The 12260-nt window shown below is 46.3% G+C and overlaps 1 long non-coding RNA gene across 6 annotated transcripts in view; it reads left to right on the top strand.

Annotated features, from left to right (window-relative positions):
* Positions 1–11595, top strand: part of LOC137861076 (uncharacterized) — a 103922-nt gene extending 92327 nt beyond the window's left edge. For 4 of the 6 annotated variants that reach the window (XR_011099354.1, XR_011099351.1, XR_011099355.1 and 1 more), the window contains 2 exons: positions 1350–1509; positions 6121–11595. This is a non-coding gene — a long non-coding RNA (uncharacterized lncRNA). The remainder of the gene's footprint in view (positions 1–1349; positions 1510–6120) is intronic. The other 2 variants (XR_011099352.1, XR_011099357.1) reach the window with 1 other exon arrangement.
* Positions 11596–12260: the final 665 nt, after the last annotated feature.

Genomic DNA, 12260 nt, shown 5'->3' on the forward strand with positions numbered 1-12260 from the left:
TTTTCAATATTCTACCCTAAATTTGCACAAAAGTTTGCTCTTAATGAATCTGAGCAAATTCCAGTGCCAGTTGCTAGTCATCAACCTTTCAGATCCTTTATGCAAATGTGCACATGCCATACCCTGCTCAACTCTATTTATGACTGAATGCTGCTGCTTTGTGCTGAAATGCTTGGTTATGGCAACCAATGCAATCAGCTAATTCATTAATTAGCCGAAGACTTTTTAACTCTGGTGTTGCACTTCAACCTTACTGTTCAGAAGGGGAAATCTGAAGTTGTTTAGATTTCTAATGAGGCTGGAGTAAAGCTGTTCTGGTAATCAACCCACAAGGTTTTTTCCAACATTTACTATAGCATTGCATAATGAATTGAGGCATATTTTTCTCAAAAGAGATGAGAAAACTGATAAAATTTTATAAGCTCCCAGTCTGTATTTCTCTTTCTTACAATTGCTTTTAGAATGAAGATATTTTAATGAGTGCTAATTATACCTTTAAAATGTCAAGTATTTGTGTCTCTTCTATGAGAAATGCTATAATCTATGCAAACTCACCAGTATCTCTGTGGATCCCAACAACATGTTGGTGGGCAGCTGTGACCCACACTGAAAACATGCTTGCAAATCTATCTAAATTAAGGATATTAACTAAATAAAAGAGGATGCAACGTGCCCAGCATACTCTCTCTTCCCTTTTGATTGACCAGGCATGAGTATGTTCCCTCTGTCAGGTCACGTAGCCTGCACAGGGGCAGCACAGGAACCAAGAGGACATTCCCCGAAAGCCCTGCAGTGTGTTGTGATGGTGAGGTCTCTGTGGTGGGAAAGGGAACGAGTACAGAATAGGGTCATGGCTTGAATGGAGAGTCTGGTTGTGCTCTTTCCATTGTTCTGGATGAAATTCTGCAGACAAATTTCTCGTTCCTTGCACCGCCTCTAAAACCTGGTGCAAAATACCATGCGGGTACCATCAGAATGGTGGGATGCGCCTACAAATCTTGAGTGTCTCAGGTAAGCCCAGAGATTTGGTATCTGTAACCAAAATGCTGTTAGGTCTTGAATCTGAGACTATTCTCTTGTAGTCCTCTGCTCTTCAGTCTCTTACCTAAGCTTTACTGTTAAGAATTAAAGATTTTTTGTCCAGACCTGACAAGTGAAATGAGTCATGAAATAACGCTAGATAGGTAATTTAACATGGGGCTGTAAGATGGTTCAACTATTTTGGTAGCCCATGATTTACAGCCCTGTTGGTAAGACAAATATCCTCTTCGGTTCCTGATTTTCTTGTTTCTTATAAAACTGCCCTGTTCTTACTGTATTTGCAAATACGGTATCCCTTATTTGTGTAGGTGGAAACACACGTGCAATGAGACTACTCAAAGAAGTTATTACCATCACAAGCCTGAAATACTATTGGAATTGAGCAGATGGACCCAGATGACTGTGAGCTCTATGTTTTAAACCACAGGGATGTGCAAGGTGTCAGAAGCAAAGAGCTGGGTCAGAAAGGTAACTCCATCGTTCAGTGACTGCTGGCGGGCCACAGGGCACAGCAAGGGGCAGGGAGGGACAAGTTAATGACAGTAGCTGTGTCTCTTGGAAGTGTTCGTGCTCTCGATTATTGCAGTGATACATAGGCTTTATTTCTTGAAAGTATGAAGCATGAAAAGTGATGACTTGATCTGTTAGACAGGCCGGTGTAATGGTTACCTATACTTTATGGCCGGCCCTGTCCTCCCACCTCAGACAGAGAAAACAGCAGGTCACCGCTCGGCTTGGGGCGGCGTGGGGAACCGATGTGTGGCCATTTGCTGGACAAAGGTGGCAGCCAGGCTGTCCTGCCCTCCCAAACCTGCTGCTGCATTGCACTTAGCCTCCTTTATGGCTCTGCTGCACTTCATGCTGCTGCCAACAGCACACAGCGTCTTGTGTCATTGGCACTGAACAGAGCATCTGCGACAAGAGAAACATCATTAAAGAACAGCGTTTCGAAACTCTGCTGTTACAGACAGTTCAGCTGCTGTCTGGAAAGGTGCAAAGGGGCCCTGCTCTGCAGGATGAAAAACAAGCACAAGGGCTGCCTAGAGAGAAGAAACTTCGTCCTGTGCTGACGCTGCTGGCTGCATCACTTCCCTCGGCCTGACTCAGCACTGCCACGCTCCCCACAACACCTCCCAGCGGGCAGCAGCCACTGCCCAAGCCGAATCATGCAGGATTCTGCACCTTGCTGGTGGTCCCGAGCAGCAATCTAGATCTTTCCCTCTTCCTGAGCAAGGCTGTCTTGCTTCAAGCTGCTGCCGAAGGAGGACGCGCGGCTGCCGCGCTCCCTGCAGCAGGAGATGCTCTTGTGCTTCAGCAGCGCTGTTGCCATGGCTTTGCCCCGGTGTACATGAGATCAGAGGCTGGCTCCCTGCCGCCGAGCGTGGCATTTGCAAGAACTGAACGGAATTATGCTTGTCATTGTTTGCTTTTTGTTTTTCCCAAACAAAAGTAACAATAGTACTGCAGACCAAACCCTCACCTTGAGAAAAATGAGGTGTTGGTGTTTTCTTAGGGAAGTCCAACAGAGCTAAAACAAACCAGAGGACCAGTCCCTAAATCTGAACACTGTGGCTGTGGGTGTGTTTTCACTGCTTTCATCTTCAGTGCCTTGTTTAACAACTCTTGTTGTTTGGCTAAGTGAGGACTGGGAGGCAGGAGACCCAACACCAACTCTCCAGCTCTGCCACAGAGATTCTGGGTAGGTCAGAGTAAATGGCTGGATCTCTTGATTCTATTTGTCCCCTTCCAAAAAGGAGAAGTAACGGCATGTAACTTCTGCATTTTGAGTCTTTAGGTGATATTGATGAGATCCTGGAGTGGCTCTGCAACAGCCCTCTACTAGGAGCATATGGGGCAAGAATCAGGTTTTTAAATTGTTAAGTATATGAGTGGAGGAAGGTGATGCAGGTGTAGGTAAGGTAGTAAGGAGACAAACTCTTATCCCCTTCTCTTAAGTGGTTTGAAATATTTTTTTGGAACAGGGATTTTCCTTTCCTTTATGCATGTATACCATGCATATACTGAATTCAGCTATGCATTGTATACGCACAGCATTCAGAACTTGCGGCTGTGGTATGAATAATTGGGTAGTTTGAGCAAAATTTCCTCCATTTAAAATGTTGCGAAGTTTTCTGAAAAATGTTAAAATTAAAATACATTCATAACTGTTGTGCCTCTAGCATTCTGCATATGAGGAGACAGCTTCCTGTAAAAGAATTATTTTTTATTTTCATTATCCTTTTATGAAGGCTTAAATTATCTTGAGTTATTCAATAAAACCCACAAAACTGCTCTTTACGCAATTACTCAGAGAGGGTGTTCCATTATGTGACAGTCACACAACCACATAATATCTCTTTCATCTATAACTTTCTTCCACTTTTGCCCACTAAGTGTCTGAGAAAGTAAGGCAGGATTAAAATATGCCAATGGACACATGCTGGCCTGGGTGTTGATCATGCCCAGGGAAAAAATCAACAGGTTTCCACATGGTCCAAAGAGGCCTATTTGTTAGGAGAAATAGTGTGGATGTGCCAGATTGCCCTAAACAGGATTGTGTGATTTGACTTGCTTTCATAATTTCAGAGCATCTGATTTCTTTCTTATCCTAAGCACTGATCTTCTGGTGGGTGGTTTTTCTTGAACTCTAGTACCCAGAAAGTACCCAGAAAGGAAGATGATAGCACCAAGCATCGAGACAGTTAAACTTTTGACCAAGGACTCGGTGGGTTTTCAGGAGCACTTAAAGGATTGAGTTTGAGAGTCTTGATTTGGAGCCTCGTCCTTTTGGATTCCAACCTGTAAAAGAAAGAAAACATCACTTCTCCATCCCAGTGAGGTACTGCGAGCATAAGTATGTTAAAAATCATGAAGCACTTCAATACTGTGGTAATGGAGGCTATATAACAAGGATGGGCAGAAAACCAAGAAAGCTTTTTATATATTTCAATTTAGTTTTTGAAATCTAATAACACTGAGCCAAGTCCTTGGTGGGTATAAGCAGTTTCACTGAATCATTGAGAACCAGGCTGGTTGAAAATTTTGCAGACGCTTCTATGATGTGAGCTTCTTAGACTTACAGCCACGTGAGAAAGCTTTCCAGTGAGACCCTGGGCATGGTGCTGCAGCTGTAGATCGCCAGAGCCACACTATGCACCAGTGAGATGCTCTGAGATGTGCACCTGCTGTGCTTGGTCAATGGGAACTCATGGATTTATTAAGTCTTGAAAAGCCCCCGGGAAGGATAAAAGGGTGGATAATAAACCACCTCTGAAAATATGGCATTTTAAGGTATATCAAAGCTTCCTTTAAGAAAGACAGATTGCATTTTTACTTTTGATGTCTGCAGGCTGAATCTTCTTCAGCCTAAGATCCATTAAAGGACTTATCGTACAGGGCTGGCTGAATGAACGGTTTAATGATAAACAGTCAAACAGTGCCAAAGCCTGAAAAGCTGCAGGTGCAGGTCCCCCAGCAGGGCTCTTTGAAGTCATACTCAACTTTGAAGTGCTCTTCAGGTTTTACCTTCACCTTCCAGCAAGCCTCCCAGCTAGCCAGAAAGATTTTCCATCTGTAGCCTCGTTGAGGGCCAGTGGGTAGGTGCTGAGGGCATCTTCGCTTCCTCGGTGCTCGGGGGAGGCTGCAGAAGAGCCACGCTGAAATCTCAGCTCTTTAGGAGCAGTTTGGAGTTGGGTGACTTTTGAAGTTTTTCCTGCCTTTATTAGAGCTTCTGGGGGAAATATATATATACAAATAAAAAGTAAGTTCTCCCCAGTGCACTTAGTAGATCACCTTCATTTGGGGAGAATTGGGGGGTTTTGTTTTAAATTTCCAAAGCAAACTGCTCAGTTGAATTACCCGATTAGCAACTGATTAAAATACAGAGGCTCATGGCCACATCGTGTTGCAGGCTTGTGCATCTTATCCTTGTGAGAAAAATCTCAATAATTGTCTTCAGGCAGGACCATCTTTCTTTCTCACATCCTTATTGCCTGTTTCTCATAGATCTGTGTGAGAATGTTCTGTGTATAGTAAAAGCTGATTCCTTTATTTAATTCAATGTATTCAAAGTATTCATCTAAAAATGCAGATTCATGTCTTTATATTAGGAGAAAACAGACTTCATAAATTGCAGCCTTTTATAAAACCAAGTTTCCAAATGTCTTCAAGATCAAACATAAGGAATGAATCATTTAGTCAAGCCTGTGGTTCTTCGATTGGGTGTTGAATGAATGTGCTTTAATTCGAACCCTCTCAGGGCCGAGTTTCAGTCAGAGCGTTAAAACAAATGCTTGCTCATCTTGGAGCAGAAATGTTCATCACTGGGCAAGAGTTAGAAAATATTAAAATGTAAAACTAAAATAGCAAAATAGCAAATAAACAAACAAAACCAGGCAAGCATTTTCTTGCCCAATTGTGGGTTTATATGTAATAAAAATTCTGCAGATTCTGCAGCACATAATGACAAAGAATTTGATCCCCTAGAATAGGACAGGGTGGGTAAGTTGTTTGTTCCCTATTCCCTACAAGCCAGGTTTGTAAATTTGGGTCAGATTCTAGCAGGTAATGCTGCCCTGATGCTGATAGGTGAGCAGAGGAGAGGCACTTGGAGATGCAGGCCACCCGGGCTCTTCCTCTGGATGATTATCCCAGAGGCAGCAAAGCAGATAATGAAAGACCTGGCAGGGAAGGATTTAAAGTGAGGGAGGTGTAGGTTCACATGTGAGTCATGGTGTGAGGCTGGCAGCAGCGTGCAAGGTGTGTTTGAGATGGGATGAGTCAGAGTGGAAAGATACAGGATGCTCAGACCAGCGATGGCAGCATGTGCCCATCCCAGTGCCGGGATGTGGCTCTCTGCTGGCTCTCCAGAGGGGATGCAGCTGTGGAGATGTCTTGTCAGGAGACCTGAACTCCAGGCTGGTAGGACATGAACAGGCTATGCAAGGGAAGCATGGCTTTGGCTTGGCTCTGGACTCAGGCTGCTCAGACATGGTTTGGTCAGGATGTTCTTTCCCCACGAAACTCATGGGGTTGTTTTCAGGGTCTTGAGTCAATCTTGTTTCTCTCTCGCTTGTGCAGAGCAACTCCGGAGCCCATGCTGAGATGCTTCAGATCCCATTCTTTCCTCTTGGCTCCTCCAGTGCCCGTGTTGTGCCCACGGTAACAAACACCAGAAATCACCCTGGCCAGGCCAAGGCATTACAGCTGCAAGAACTTCCCTCAGGCGTGCTGTGTAGGTAAGCCAGGCCACCTGCACTTACATTGAAGGGCCCTTTCAAAGCGGTGCCAAACAGTTTTCCAATGCAGCTGCCCCACAGCCTGATTCTGCTAGAAATGCTCATCTATTAGTGATGCCCTGCTGGAAGAAAAAAAGGAAAGCAGGGAGGCAGGGCACGAGCTGATGCTGTGGGCAGAGTGGCTGGGGCTGCCTCATTAACGCCTCTGGCTTGAGCCGCTGCTGTTCTGCCTCCCTGTTGCTACGGCAGGTTTCTATGGCAAAGGCCCACCAAGAAAGTGAGAATTAAAGAGAGTTAATGTTCCAAACAGATGAGCCTCATGTCGACAGCTGGCTTCTTCAGCGGAAAAATGAGCTGCCAGAAAGGGAGACTGGCCATCAACATGAGATATCCAAAAATTATTGCGTTACCAAAACCTACCGATACCTAAGACTGATACCCAAGGAGCACCTCCTTCAGCAGCCTAGAGTGGTCCCACAGCATAACTGGTCTGTTTTCTGTGTGCTGCAGAAACCCAGAGGCACTTACGTCTTGTCCTAGTGCTCTGAGGTACCAGTGGTACCAGCAACAATGCCTTTGGGCATGCCAGCCTAGTGCTTGCTGCAGGAGGCTGCTAACCAGGCCCTGGATCTCCTACACCTTCACAAGACTGAACACCTCGTACCCCTTCTCAAGAAAGTGTTTTAATCTTGTTCCAGATTAATGTGTTCTGGGATGGACTGAGCTCCTGAGAAGGCAGTGGTAGGTTCCTGGGACCAGATAACGCAGAACAAAAGGACACTTGGCTCTCCAGGTGGTGAGCAGGACGTTTGCCTGGGGTTCAGTCCTGCTCTGGAGGAGCCTGTGGCCCATAAGAGACTGGTCTCCTGCCCTCACACCTCATTGCGAGGACTGCCTGGTGGTCAGCTGCATTGTGGATGGGATTACATGAAATGGCTGCCTGAGGAGTGGGCTCAGAGCAGGAGGGAGTCTCCAGTGCTACAGCCTTGGAAAAGATGGTGTGCCTCACTGGCATCAGTATGCTGACCCCCTCAGTCTGTTGTTACGCTGTCGGACATTGGTGCACATGGAAAATGGGCAGGTCTGGGTGCAGCTTTCAAAGTCAGCTTTCTTGCAGCTGGACAGCCTTTGCAGGCAGGAGCCAGGCCTGTACGAATCGGACTGCCAACTGCAGCACCCACAGCGGGTGCAGCATGGATTCCTGACAAAGGCGTGTGAAATCTCATAAAGTCTGCTTCTGCTAATGGTCTTCACTTTGCTCCTTTATTTATATTTATCCACGGTTTCTGAGGCAGTCAGAAAATGAAACTCCTGAGGTTAAATAAGCGTCTGGTTGCAACTTGGCAATTCTGCGCAGCTTTTCTGTCCTGCTCTGTGGTGCACGGGTCGTGGTTGGCCTTTATGCAGCCGATTAGAAGAAAAGTGGTTAGAGGAAAAGCCTGCATTACGGCCGGCTGCTGCCTTCAGTTGGTGTGATCAGAGAAGCTCTGGGGTTGTGGCCGTGCCTGCCCTCCAGCCACCCGGGGCCAGCGGTTGGGGGCAGATGGGGGGAGCAGGAGCCCTCTGTGAGAAGTACCGCCGTGGCCGTGCCGTGGTCCTGCCCCACTACGCCGGGTGTCCCTGCCCCAGAGCGGCCAGGGACTGGTGGCACTGGCTGAGGAAGCTCACCCACCTAGGGGGGCTTCTCACGCAGGCGGTGATGGTGGATATTTGGTTCAAAGCTTACCAGCCTGTGTGCATGAAGCAAGCTGAGGACCATGGCTAGACTTCTGTGTTTCCAGAGGTTTCCAGAGGGTGGGTTTCTGGATTGCACTTTGGGGTTTAGAAGCTTGATGTCCTCCAGGATGTCACCCAAAAGGGCCTCACCGTATGGTGGATGCAGCTCAGACCTCTCCTTGAACTTCCTTGTGACTATGGGGACAGAAAGGAGATGTCACGCTCATCTCATGTTATCTGAAAGTAAGCTTCCTGAGCCAAGATAAGCCAATCTTTGTGTATATAAAATCATTTTCTCAAATTTACAGAGGACTTTCTTAAAATTTGCATCCCCCTCACTTCTCACGCTCTCAGATGCTCAGTTGTAGGCTTGGAAGGAGCTTAACTTGCTTCCTAAGCAGTAAGATCATTGCTGGGAAGCACTTTTCAGCCTGTTGGTTTTAAGAGGTGCAATAAGCTGTTGTAATGGGTGTGCCGATCCTACAAACTGTACCATGGGATGTGGACAGATACTGCATTTGTGAAATAGGCTCTGATTATTCTGACGGTGTCTTTGCTCAGAGATGCTTACCACAAATAAGAGTTATGATTTTTTAATAGGTATTATTCATAATTTAAAGATGTAGCTTAAAGACATTACAGACAGTTGCCTGAATAGTGATGTATGATCTGCAGAAGCTTACTCCGCATTAAATGATATTGTAAAAGTGACTTAAATCTCCACATCTGTTAAACAAAACTCCAAATACCACTGCTGTTTACACTGTTAGCAAAGCACTCAGTAGCTATGATCTGAGCTCTGATTGTTCACCAGCCCCAGCAAGCAGCGGGCAGATTTACATGTTGGTGAAAACGGGCTCATTATCTCCAGCAGTAAATTCCCCTCGTAAAGACTCTTGTGTGCTCAAGCTGCAAATGGAGTTTGCATATACTGTAATGAAACATATTTCCTAAATACTCTCCTAAGTGTTTTAACATCCCTGATTCATTCTCATTCCTAAATGCCTGATAACTTTCCTCCAAGCCCTGCAAAGGGCTCACTTTCTCCAGAAATGCAGCTGAAAGAGCAGAGCTCTTGTGATGTCCTATTTGCAGTCTCCTAGAGATGGGAATTGTTGCTGGCTGAAGCCAAACACATCTGGATGACAGCAAGGGACACAAATGCCTCCTGCAAGGCACTTTGGTGGCCAGCTCATGTCCTTGTAGGTGCAGTCTCTGGCTCTGGCGCACGCAGGGTGCCCTGGGGTCTGGCACCCCACACATGGGTGCTCTCTGGTGCTGGTGGCAGCCCGAGGCACTGGTGAGCCTTCCTTACACCAGCTTGTGTTTGCTGCTTTTGAATGCCATGGATTGCTTGTGTGCTTTGAGACAGGAAGGGCAGCAGCTCCCGGTCTGCCTCCTCCCCGCTGATCACTGCCCGCTGCCCTTCCTCCTCTGCCTGGGTGCAAGGGACAAGGCGGACAGTGCCGTGGTGGCCAGGCACAGCGTTGCAGGTGGCAGTGACCACACGCAGCTGAGTACCATGGTCTGAGGTGGGAAACCCGTTGCCTGATGGCTGTGAGCCGCTGAGGCAGCCCCAGAAACCTGGGATGCACCAGAGACTACCTGCAGGGAACGGTTTGGGCAGCAGCAGCAGCAGCTAGGTAGAGAAGAAGCACAGCACGTGTGACCAGGAGCTGGGATTTTGCTTCTCATTCACCAGGGTGCGAAGCTGTGAAGCAGAGCTCTCCCCTCTCTGCCTCAGGCCCGCAGAGGCAGCAGCAGGCCCGAGCCCTCCTTCCACAAAAATCCTTTTTTTTCCTGTGTGCAAGTGAGTGTATGGCAACAGAAACCTGTAGAAGATGGCACCGCATCTGTTTGCTGGTAAATAGCTGTCTGACAGGGCCCCAGCAGGCCGAGCTCCCGGAGACCCACGAGCCCCTCGCTCTGTCATTTGTAGAGTGATTCTTTACATTCAGGTACATGGGGAAGGCACAACACAGCTACAGCTCAGCTAATCTCACTAATCTTCTTTTAATGAATCTGTTTCAGCAGAATTTCATTTCCACTTGCACAGTCAACCCGAGAAAGGCAGATAGTCCTGCAGAAAGAAATCACCCCAGAAGAAAATCTCTCTGGAGATCAGGCCTGGGAGGCAGCAGACAGGCAGCAAAACAGATGAATGATGATAACAGGAATGGAAATTGAATAACAGTTTACACTGCCATCTCTCCTAAGTCTCTTGCTCGTTCTGCATGTGCCCATGTGAATGAGCAATGGTGCAGAGGCTGCTGCTGCCGCCAACAGGAGCCGGCATCCTCTCAGGGCTGGTGGGGCACTGCTCCGTGCTGTGCATGCCCTGGAGAGCATCAGGGGGTTGAAGCAGCTGCCTTGGGTCTCTGGATGTGTCTCTGGATGTGACTGCAGCTCTCATTTACGCTGGGTACTTTGGGTTCTGTTCTTTTCTAATACCCTCCCTTTAGACGCACCTCCCCACCTCCAGGCACAGAGCTGGTCCTGGGGCTGTGTCACCGAACTCCCACATGGTAGCTATAAGCATCCTGTTACAGCTACGTTGTTTTCACCAAAATCTTGAGCAATTTTTCTATTTTAAGCATAGGAACATAATGGAATATTTTCTAGGAAGTGTGGAAAGGCTTAGGAGCTTAGTGGCTGGTTAAGGTAGATCTTAACACAAGATTAAAAAGACGCATTAGAAACAGGAGGGAACTTGCAGACCTTTCTTTAAGGACAGGCACCATTTCACAGACATGGGCTCTGAAGATTAGAACGAAGTCTGGGAGATGCTGGTGGTTGTGGTGGACTCTTACCGAGCTCAGTGCAATCAGATTTTCACCATAAATTTGTTTCTATGCATATGTTAGCAGAGCATGGTTAGGCAAGATAACAAACTTTGCTACAGCTCTGCAAAGAGTGAGACCAGAATGCAATAAAATCAAAATATTTTCTCTGTAACAGCTAATGCTCTGAACCCCACTCAGAAAATGAGTTGTGAGGTGCCCAATAGCAGGGGAGAGGAGCCAGTGCTCCCCGGGGAAAGGTGGACCTGGGGGAACCTCGCCTTGTGCTGCAGGCAGCTGGCCGCGTGGGCTGAGCTCCAGAGGAGACGTGCAGATGTTTCACCAAGAGGTCCCTCGTGCATTGCTCCATCTGACAGATATGTGCAGTCATCGGTATCCTACGAGCACTGTAACGTCAGGTGGGACTTGAGAGCATGGAAGTCTTTGTGGGAGCAGTTCTCCGGCACCATGATTCATGTCTCATGGCTTGGTGCTAGCATCAGAGCGACGGCAATCGCAGGTCTGGGGAAGAATCACCCTGCAAATGAAAAGAATAATTTTCATTAAAGTGAAGTAGATAATTGGCATCTCAATGCTTTAATATGTCCACTTAGAGTCACATCTCATGCTTAGAGGGTATTGCCTGGGGTGACTGGTGCTGCTCTCCGCCTTGCTGCTCTCTTCATGCTCTCAGAAATGGACAGAAAAACAGACTGCAATCAGGGGAATGCTCTCGGCAAATTACTTGCTAAATTGGCCTGTGTTCTGGAAATGAACTTTAAAAGTCAGCTGAACTGCTCTGCCAGCATTACTAAATTGAAAATCATTCCGAATTTCAAATCGCAGGTGGAGGAAGCCAAGTGGGTCGTTCTGGGGACCAGCCTGCGGCTGCTGCGTGCTGCAACATGCTTGTGATCCCTGCCAGACTTGACAGGATTCATCGTGCTTTTGTAGTGATGAGGATGCTTGATTTTAAATGTAGAATAGTTTGCATTGAACTGTAGTGCTGTCTCAGTACGTTTGTATTATATTTAATTCTTCAGTAATTCTCTTGCATGAAAAAAGGCTGAAACCCTGTTACAGATGCTGTCGGCTACAGAAACACCTAGAAATTGAGATTATTTTCTGCTTTCTGGGCTAAAAGAAGTGGGTGATCTTCTATTTTCTTGAAGCAATATTATCTTCCTTAAAAATGAAACTCTTTTGAATAAAGCAGACTGCAGAATCCTGCAAAGGGAGGGAAAAAAAATAAAAAAATCAACAAAACAAATCCAGAAGCTAAACAGAAAGGAAATTTTCAAAAGTTATTACAGTTTATTTCATCTAGAGATGGTGCTTACCTTCAGCTTGTGCTTCATTTTTATGTAAGACCTTTAAAAACAACTTCAAAATACATATAACAAAAAAAAAAAAATGTTTTGAGGGTTGTTTTCTTTTTTCAATTGAAGAAACTTATTTTATTTTTTGATTCATATAACATATGAAT

The sequence above is a fragment of the Anas acuta genome, chromosome 9 (genome assembly GCF_963932015.1).
Source record: "Anas acuta chromosome 9, bAnaAcu1.1, whole genome shotgun sequence".
Lineage (NCBI taxonomy): Eukaryota > Metazoa > Chordata > Aves > Anseriformes > Anatidae > Anas > Anas acuta.